Source organism: Phodopus roborovskii, unplaced genomic scaffold (assembly GCF_943737965.1).
Source record: "Phodopus roborovskii unplaced genomic scaffold, PHOROB, whole genome shotgun sequence".
Lineage (NCBI taxonomy): Eukaryota > Metazoa > Chordata > Mammalia > Rodentia > Cricetidae > Phodopus > Phodopus roborovskii.
The window spans coordinates 823,604-831,359 of NW_026126436.1; the positions used below are offsets into that span (position 1 = coordinate 823,604).

Consider the following 7,756-nt stretch of genomic DNA (forward strand, 5'->3'; position numbering starts at 1 on the left):
CTGGAGTAGCTGAAAGATAATAACAGAAAGACCTTGACATCTGTGAGAAATGTTATGTTATAATTTAAGAAATTATCACAGAAGTTATAAATATTTTATGTATTTTAATTTATTAAATAAAGAATTATTGGAATAATCAATTGAGAATATTAATAGTAATAAACTTGAAAATAAAGATAAGTGATATAAAGGAAATTATTTAGGCACAAGGAGACCATAGTATGTCAAAGCTAGCTTCTCAAGAAGTTTGCTAATGAGACTTTACTTCCTATCTCATACAGAAGCTTGGAAGCAGTGACATTTGTTCCATGAAGTTCTGCTGAAATTTATCTATGGATCAATTTGAGTTTGAATTTTATTGTGGTTGGGCAATTTTTAATTTCTCTTTTAATCTTACTTCTTGTTAGAAATCTATTTAAATTTTCTTTCTTCTCCTGCTTTAATCCTTTCAAGTCATATGTAGAAATGCATCCATTATTCTTAGATTTTCCAATTTAACGAGATATATGTTGTTAAGGTGTAACTTAATGACTTCTTTTTCAAGTATAATTTAAGTAATTTGTAGCTTGTTTTATTTTTTGGATTTTGGTTAAGAATTTATTTATCATTATTTTATCTTACTAAATAAACAACATTTTGTTTTGTTGATTCTTAATCTTACATTTGTTTTCATTGGCAAATTATTTTAGAGAATTTTATACATGTATACAATAAACATATCTTCCACATTTAAGATTTCCTCCCTTCAACTTTTCTTCCAAAATGGCTCAACATGTCCCCCTTCCCAAATTCAATTATAAATATAAAACAATAAATCCAGCTAGTGGTATCCATAATGCATGAGTTTATGACCACTACTGGAATATGAAAACCATATCTCAAAATAAATAAATAAATAAATAAATAAATAAATAAATAAATAAGAAAAGAAATTTCTTCCATCTTCCATTTTCCACATAAACATTACTGTCAATGTCAATAGCTCCTCAGTAAGGGTCATACCTGGAGATCATTTAGCCTAACTATTTTTGCTTGTATAACATTCTGTATTTTCTTGCAGATAATGACAGCTCCTGTGAGTTTATGATTGAATCACTATGTTTTGTCCAGAAGACAGTATTTTACAACATCTCTCCCCATCTGTTGGTGCTTATAGTCTTTCTATTTCATTTTTCACAATGTTTTCTGAGCCGTAATTTAGGGAAGTTAATGCATATGTCCCACTTACAGCATAACAAAGTGAGATAACCTTGATTCAGAAAGACAAGCATGTGCTCACTTATAAGTTGAGATTAGCCTTAAAATAAAGGATAACCAACTACAATCCACAGATCCAGTGAAGGAAGTAACAATGCAGGCTCTTTCACCATTGTGAAAGAGAAATGGAATAGAAATTACCAGTGGATACATGGAGTGTTTGGAATGTGAACAGGAGATATTAGGTGGTAGGGAGGATAAAGGGAAAGAGTAGTGTGAAAGACAACTAGAATCTGAGGGTATCTCTGGGATGAAGTAGAAACAGTGCAGTGCAAATACCCAGGAATCTATGAGGGTGACACTAGGTAAGACTCTTTCAAATTGGAGATACAGAGCCTCATCCATCTCCTGTAACTTCTCCCAGTGGCTGGCTACCAAACCAGCCACAAACCCTTCCACCTACAATCAGTCCTGTTTGCCTGATGTGGTGGGGTAAAGAAGGTACGGAAATTGACCCATAACTTGAGTGGGAGCTCAAACTTGAGGGCCATGACCCAGAGATGGGGTACTTCAGAGATCTAGGATAGAAGTACACATGACTGGCCAAAATAACAAAATCAAAAAATGTTAATGAAATGATTCCTAATGATATTCTGGTATAATCATAGATTGGTGCATAGTTCAACTATTATCAGAGAGCCTCAACCAGCAAGTGATGGAAACAGATAGATATCCACAAACAAACATTAGGTAAAGTTCCAGGAATCCTATTAAAGTGGAGGAGAAATTATTTTTAGGGGCCAGTGGGATCAAGGACACCACAGGAAATCCCACACATGTAACTAACCTGGGCTCGTAGTGGCTCACAGACCCTGAGCCAACAACCACAAAGTCTGCATGAGACTGATGTAGACCCTCTGCATATACATGACTGTTGTGTAATTTGTTCTTCTGTGAGAATCCTAACAGTGGGAGCAGGGGCTGTCCCTGACTATAATGCCTGCTTTTAAAACCCATTTCTCCTATAGGACTAGCTTATCTAGCCTTAATATAGAGGAGGTACCTAGTCTCACTGCAACTTAAATGTACCTTGGCTGATTTCTATCCATGGAAGGCCAGTCTTTTTCTGAAAAGAATAGAGGAGGAGGAATAGATTTGGGGGAAAGTGGGAGGTGGGAAATGAAGGGAAATTTTGGTTGGCATGTAAAAACAAAAACAAAACAGTAAAAATTGTAGCACCAAGTCTCTTACTTTCAGTCTTTATGCATATCTCCATTTATTTCCACTGCAGAAAAATCTTCTCTGACAAAGGTTTAAAGCAGCCCAAGTGTATGGATATAAATATAAATATTTTTTACAACATGATCAATTAATATTAAAATACTATTAGCTTGCACTTTCATATTGGCTGGATATTGACAGCAGCATTTTTAAAAAGTTTGCTAGCCATAGCCATTTGTTTTTTTTTTTTTTTTTTTTTTTTTTTTAGGCACCAGAAATTTCATTTAATCCACTTTCCTTTCCTTTTACAACATTCTAGACACTATAAACCAAATTAATCTTTTTGTGACCCAGGCTTGTGATAGGAACCATTGATTACAAAGCAGTGACAGACCTTAGCCTATTTGTTTTTTCTGGTCTCTTTCAATCTCTAGCTGTCACTTGTCCTTTCTTGGTTATCTCTTAATCTATTCTAACCCTGTGAAATAAGAACCAAAAGTGCCAACCTCAGTATTCTGAGATTTAAGAGATGATCCAATGGTAAATAAGCTCTGAAGGCCCTTCCAAGTCCAGTGGCTCCTGCCCTATGGTAGTTTATTCTTGGGAAAGCACACAGATCTAACAAAGACCAAGTGAGGGTCTGGATGGTAAGGTGCTTGGGCCTGTGACCACCACTAGCCACATCCAGCCTCAGAACTTCAAAGACTCCAGAGCTCATGTCCCATGTGGAGGGCTCCCAGGTACCTCTCTCTTGACTGGAGACTCTCAGTTCCCCTCACCACACCTAGAATATTATGAAGGACACAAGAGAGATCAAGGACAGAGTAACCAGCCCCAGTGGGAGGAACACTGGCGAAGCAGAAGTTGGTGACATGTGCTCTTGGGAAGAGAGGTAGGGCCTGGAACAAGGATGGAAGCTGGAAAGTGAAGGGCAGTCCTGTCTCTCAGTAGCGGTAGTGATCAGGCTTGAAGGGGCCATCAGTGGTCATGCCCAGATACTGGGCCTGCTTCTCAGTCAGCTTGGTCAGCTTCACATTCAGCTTGCCCAGGTGGGCTTCAGCCACTGCCTCATCCAGCTTTTTAGGCAAGAAGTGAACCCCAACGGGGTATTTATCTGGGTAGGTCCACAGCTCAATCTGTGCCATCACCTGGTTTGTGAAGGAATTGCTCATCACGAAGCTGGGATGGCCCATGTCACAACCCAGGTTGACCAGCCAGCCTTCAGCCAGCATGATGATGCGGCGCCCATTCTTCAGCCAATAGCGGTCCACCTGGGGCTTGATGTTCACCTTCTCCACAGCGTTCTCATTGAGCCACTTCACATCAATCTCCACATCGAAGTGTCCAGTGTTACACACAATGGCATCGTCTTTCATCTGTTCAAAGTGCCGGCCAAGGATGATATCAACATTGATGGGGTCAATCTCGGTGATGATGACTCGGGCCCCAAAACCCCTCAGGGCCTGGGCACAGCCCTTGCCCAAGTCGCCATAGCCTGCTACCACCGCCACCTTGCCCGCAATTATTACATCTGAGGCCCGTTTGATGCCATCTATGAAGGACTCCCTGCAGCCATAGAGATTATCAAACTTGCTCTTGGTGACAGAATCATTGACATTGATGGCAGGCACCTTGAGTATCCAATTGGCCATCATCTTGTAGAGGTTGTGGACCCCAGTCGTGGTCTCCTCAGAGATGCCTCGAATCTCGACAGAAGCTGTGGATGAGGTTAGTTAAGCCACCACCATCGTCCAGAATCATGTTGAGGGGTCCACCTTTGAAGTGCAGGGTCTGCTCAATGCACCTCAGGTACTCTTCGTCTGTCTCGCCCTTCCAGGCATACACTGGAATGCCAGCCTTGACAATGGCAGCCGCTGCGTGGTCTTGAGTAGAGAAGATGTTGCAGCTGGACCACTGTACCTCCGCACCCAGGGCCACCAGAGTCTCAATGAGGACAGCTGTCTCCACAGTCATGTGCAGGCAGCCAGCAATGCGAACACCCTTCAGGGGCTTGGACTCCGAGTACATCTCCGGCATGTGCATCAAACCTGGCCTTTCGTCCCCATGCAGCCAGTCCAATGTCCGCGACTTTGTAAGGCAGTATATCTGACATGCTGGCGGCGCTTCCGTTAGGAATGATGAATTCAGTGAAGGGGGCAGGACAGCACAGGGCAAGGCGCCATTTGTATTTTTTATTTCGAAAATTTCATGTTTAGTTACTTAAGGATTTTTTGTATTTTTTTTTTTGTTTTTTTTGTTTTGTTTTGTTTTGTTTTGTTTTTTTAAATCAGGTTGCTTATAGTCTCAATAGTTGGGTTCTTGAAGTATCCTTTTTTTTCCTTTTTTATTTAAAATTGAAACAAGTTTGTTTTACATGCTAATCTCAGTTTTCTCACCTATCACCTCCACCAAACCCAGCCCATCCCATTTCTGCTCTCCAGGTAGGGTGAGGCCTTCCATGGGGAGTCTTAAAGTCTGTCATATCATTTGGGACAGGGCCTACGCCCTCCTTCGTGTGTCTAGGCTGACAAAGTAACCTTCTATGTGGAATGGGCTCCCAAACACTATTCGTATAGTAGGTATAAATACTGATCCATTACTAGAGGCCTCTAGACTAACATCCATATTCACAGGGTCTGGGGCAGGCCTATTCGAGTTTCCCAGCTATCAGATTGGGGTTCATGAGACCCCCTTGTTCAGGCCACCTGATTCTGTGGGTTTCTCCAGCCTGGTCTTGACACCTTTGTTCATCACTTCTCCCTCTCTGTAACTGGATTCCAGCAGTTAGGCTAGTGCTTAGCTCTGGGTGTCTGCTTCTGCTTCCAACAGCTATTAGAAAAAGTCCCTAGGGTAGGAAGGATATGAGGTAGTCATCAATCTCACTACCGGGAAAGGCATTAAATGTAGCCTCTCCACTATTGCTTAGCTTATTAGTTGTGTTCATCCTTGTAGATCTCTAGGCATTTCCCTAGTGCCAGATTTCTCCTTAAATCTATAATGGCTTCCTATATTTTGGTATCTCTTTCCTTGTTCTTTTCTATTCTTGCTATATCTCAATCTTCCATCTCCCTCATGCCCACCTCTCCCCTCCTCTTCTCTCCTTCTTTTTTGTCTAATTCCCTTTCCCCTCCCTCCATGCTCCCAATTTGCTAAGGAGATCTTGTCCATTCATTTCGCCTTTCCCAGGGGAGTCTGCATGTCTCTATTAAGGTCCTCCTTGTTTCATAGCTTTTCTGGCAGTGTGAATTTTAGGCTGATGATCTTTGCTCTATGTCTAAAATACATATATGAGTAATGTACCATATTTATCTTTTTGTGACTGGATTAGTTCACTCCAGATGCTTTTTTCCATTTCCATCCATTTCCCTGAAAATTTCAGGATTCCCCTGTGTATTTCCACTAAATTACATACTACATTATGCAAATATATCACATTTTTTTCTATCCATTCTTCAATTGAGAGGCATCTAGGTTGCTTCCATGTTCTGGTCATCACAAATAATGCTGTTATTAACACAGGTGAACAGATGTTCTTGATGTATGAGTAAGCATCCTTTGGGTATATGCCTAAGAGTGGAATTGCTGTGTCTTGAGGTAGACCAATTCCCATTTTCTTGAGGAGCTGCCATACTGATTTCCAAAGTGCCTATATGGGTACACATTCCCACCAGAAATGGAAGAGCATTCCCTTTATCCACATCCTTTTGAGCATAAACTGTCCTTGGTGTTTTTGATTTAGCCATTCTGATAGGAGCAAAATGGTATCTCAGAGTTGTTTTGATTTGCATTTTCATGATGGCTAAGGATGTTGAGCCCTTTCTTAAGTGTCTTTTAGCCATTTTAGATTCCTCTATTAAGAATTCTCTATTTAGTTATGTACCCTGCTTTTTAATTAAATTATTTGGTGTTTTGGTGACTAGCTTCTTGAGTTGTTTGTATATTTTGGAAATCAGCCCTCTGTCAGATATGGGCTGTCAGATATTAGTGAATATCTTTTCTTACTCTGTAGGCTGCCATATTTAATTGTTAACTGTGATGCCTTCTAGGAGGGATCATCAAAATCTGTCAAGTCTTTTGGAGTAGGGACTAGGCCCTCCCTCCTGCCTTTAGGCTGAAGGAGTATCCTTCCATGGGGAAATATGCTCCCAAAGTTTTTTTCTTGTACCAGGGATACATCCTGGTTCCACTGTCAGAAGTTTCTTAGACTGTCCAGACCTTCTAACAGACACACATCATGGGGTCTGTGTCGGTACAATGCTTATTTCCCAGCTATCAGTCTGGGGATCCATGATCTCTCACTTGTTCAGGTCAGCTGTCTCTGTGGGTTTCTGTAGCCTGGTCTTCACCACTTTTCTTATCATTCCTCACTCTCTGCAACTGGATTTGAGGAGTTCAGCTCAGTGTTTAGCTGTGGTTGTCTGCTTCTGTTTCCATCAACTACTAGATGAAGGTTCTACTATTGATAAATTAGTTATCAATCTCATTATTAGAGAAGGGCATTTATGGTAGCCTTTCAACTGTAGCTCAGATTGTTAGTTGGGGTCATCCTTATAGGTCTCTGGACATTTCTCTAGAGTCAGTTTTCTATTCAAACCTATAATGGCTCCCACTACTATGGTTTATATTTTTTTGCTCTTGTCTATTTGTCCCCAGACTCAATCTTCCTGGTCCCACATAGGACCAATTATTCATTACATTGATTCTTTGTAATGTTTTCTTTGTTTCTACTTCATTGGTTTCAGCCTCAAATTGATAACTCCTCAGGGTTGACTTTGTTTCTTTTGGTTCTAGAGATTTTAGTTGTGTTGTTAATTCTCTAGTGTGACTATTCTCCAGTTTCTTCTTGTGGTCACTTAGTACTATGAACTTTCCTCTTAGGACTGCTTTCAAAGTGTGCCATAAGTTTGGGTATGGTTGTATTTTCATTCTCATTGAATTCTAGCAAGTCTTTAATTTCTTACTTTAACTTTCTTACTTTTTCACACAGAAATGGTGAAATTGTGTATTGTTCAGTTTCCATGAGTTTGTAGGGTTTCTGTAATTTGTGTTGTTGGATTCTAATTTTGAAGCATGGTGATGTGATAATATACAGGATGGTTATTTCAATTATATTTTTTAATCTGTTTAGGTTTGATATGTTGCTAAGTGTGTGATTGAATTTAGAGAAGGTTCCAAGTGGCACTGAGAAGAATGTATATTCTTTTGTGTTTGGATGTTATGTTCTATAGATGTCTCTTAAAGCCAATTGGATCATAATTACTGTTAGTTCTTTTGTTCCTTTGTTAAGTTTCTGTCTCAAAGAGATTGGGGTGTTTAAGTTTTTATGTGTGAATTGAGT

General features: G+C 40.0%; 1 pseudogene; it reads right to left on the reverse strand.

Annotated features, from left to right (window-relative positions):
* Window positions 1-3,287: 3,287 nt before the first annotated feature.
* LOC127224448 (adenosylhomocysteinase-like) lies at window positions 3,288-4,543 on the reverse strand (annotated as a pseudogene).
* Between the last annotated feature and the right edge of the window lie 3,213 nt (window positions 4,544-7,756).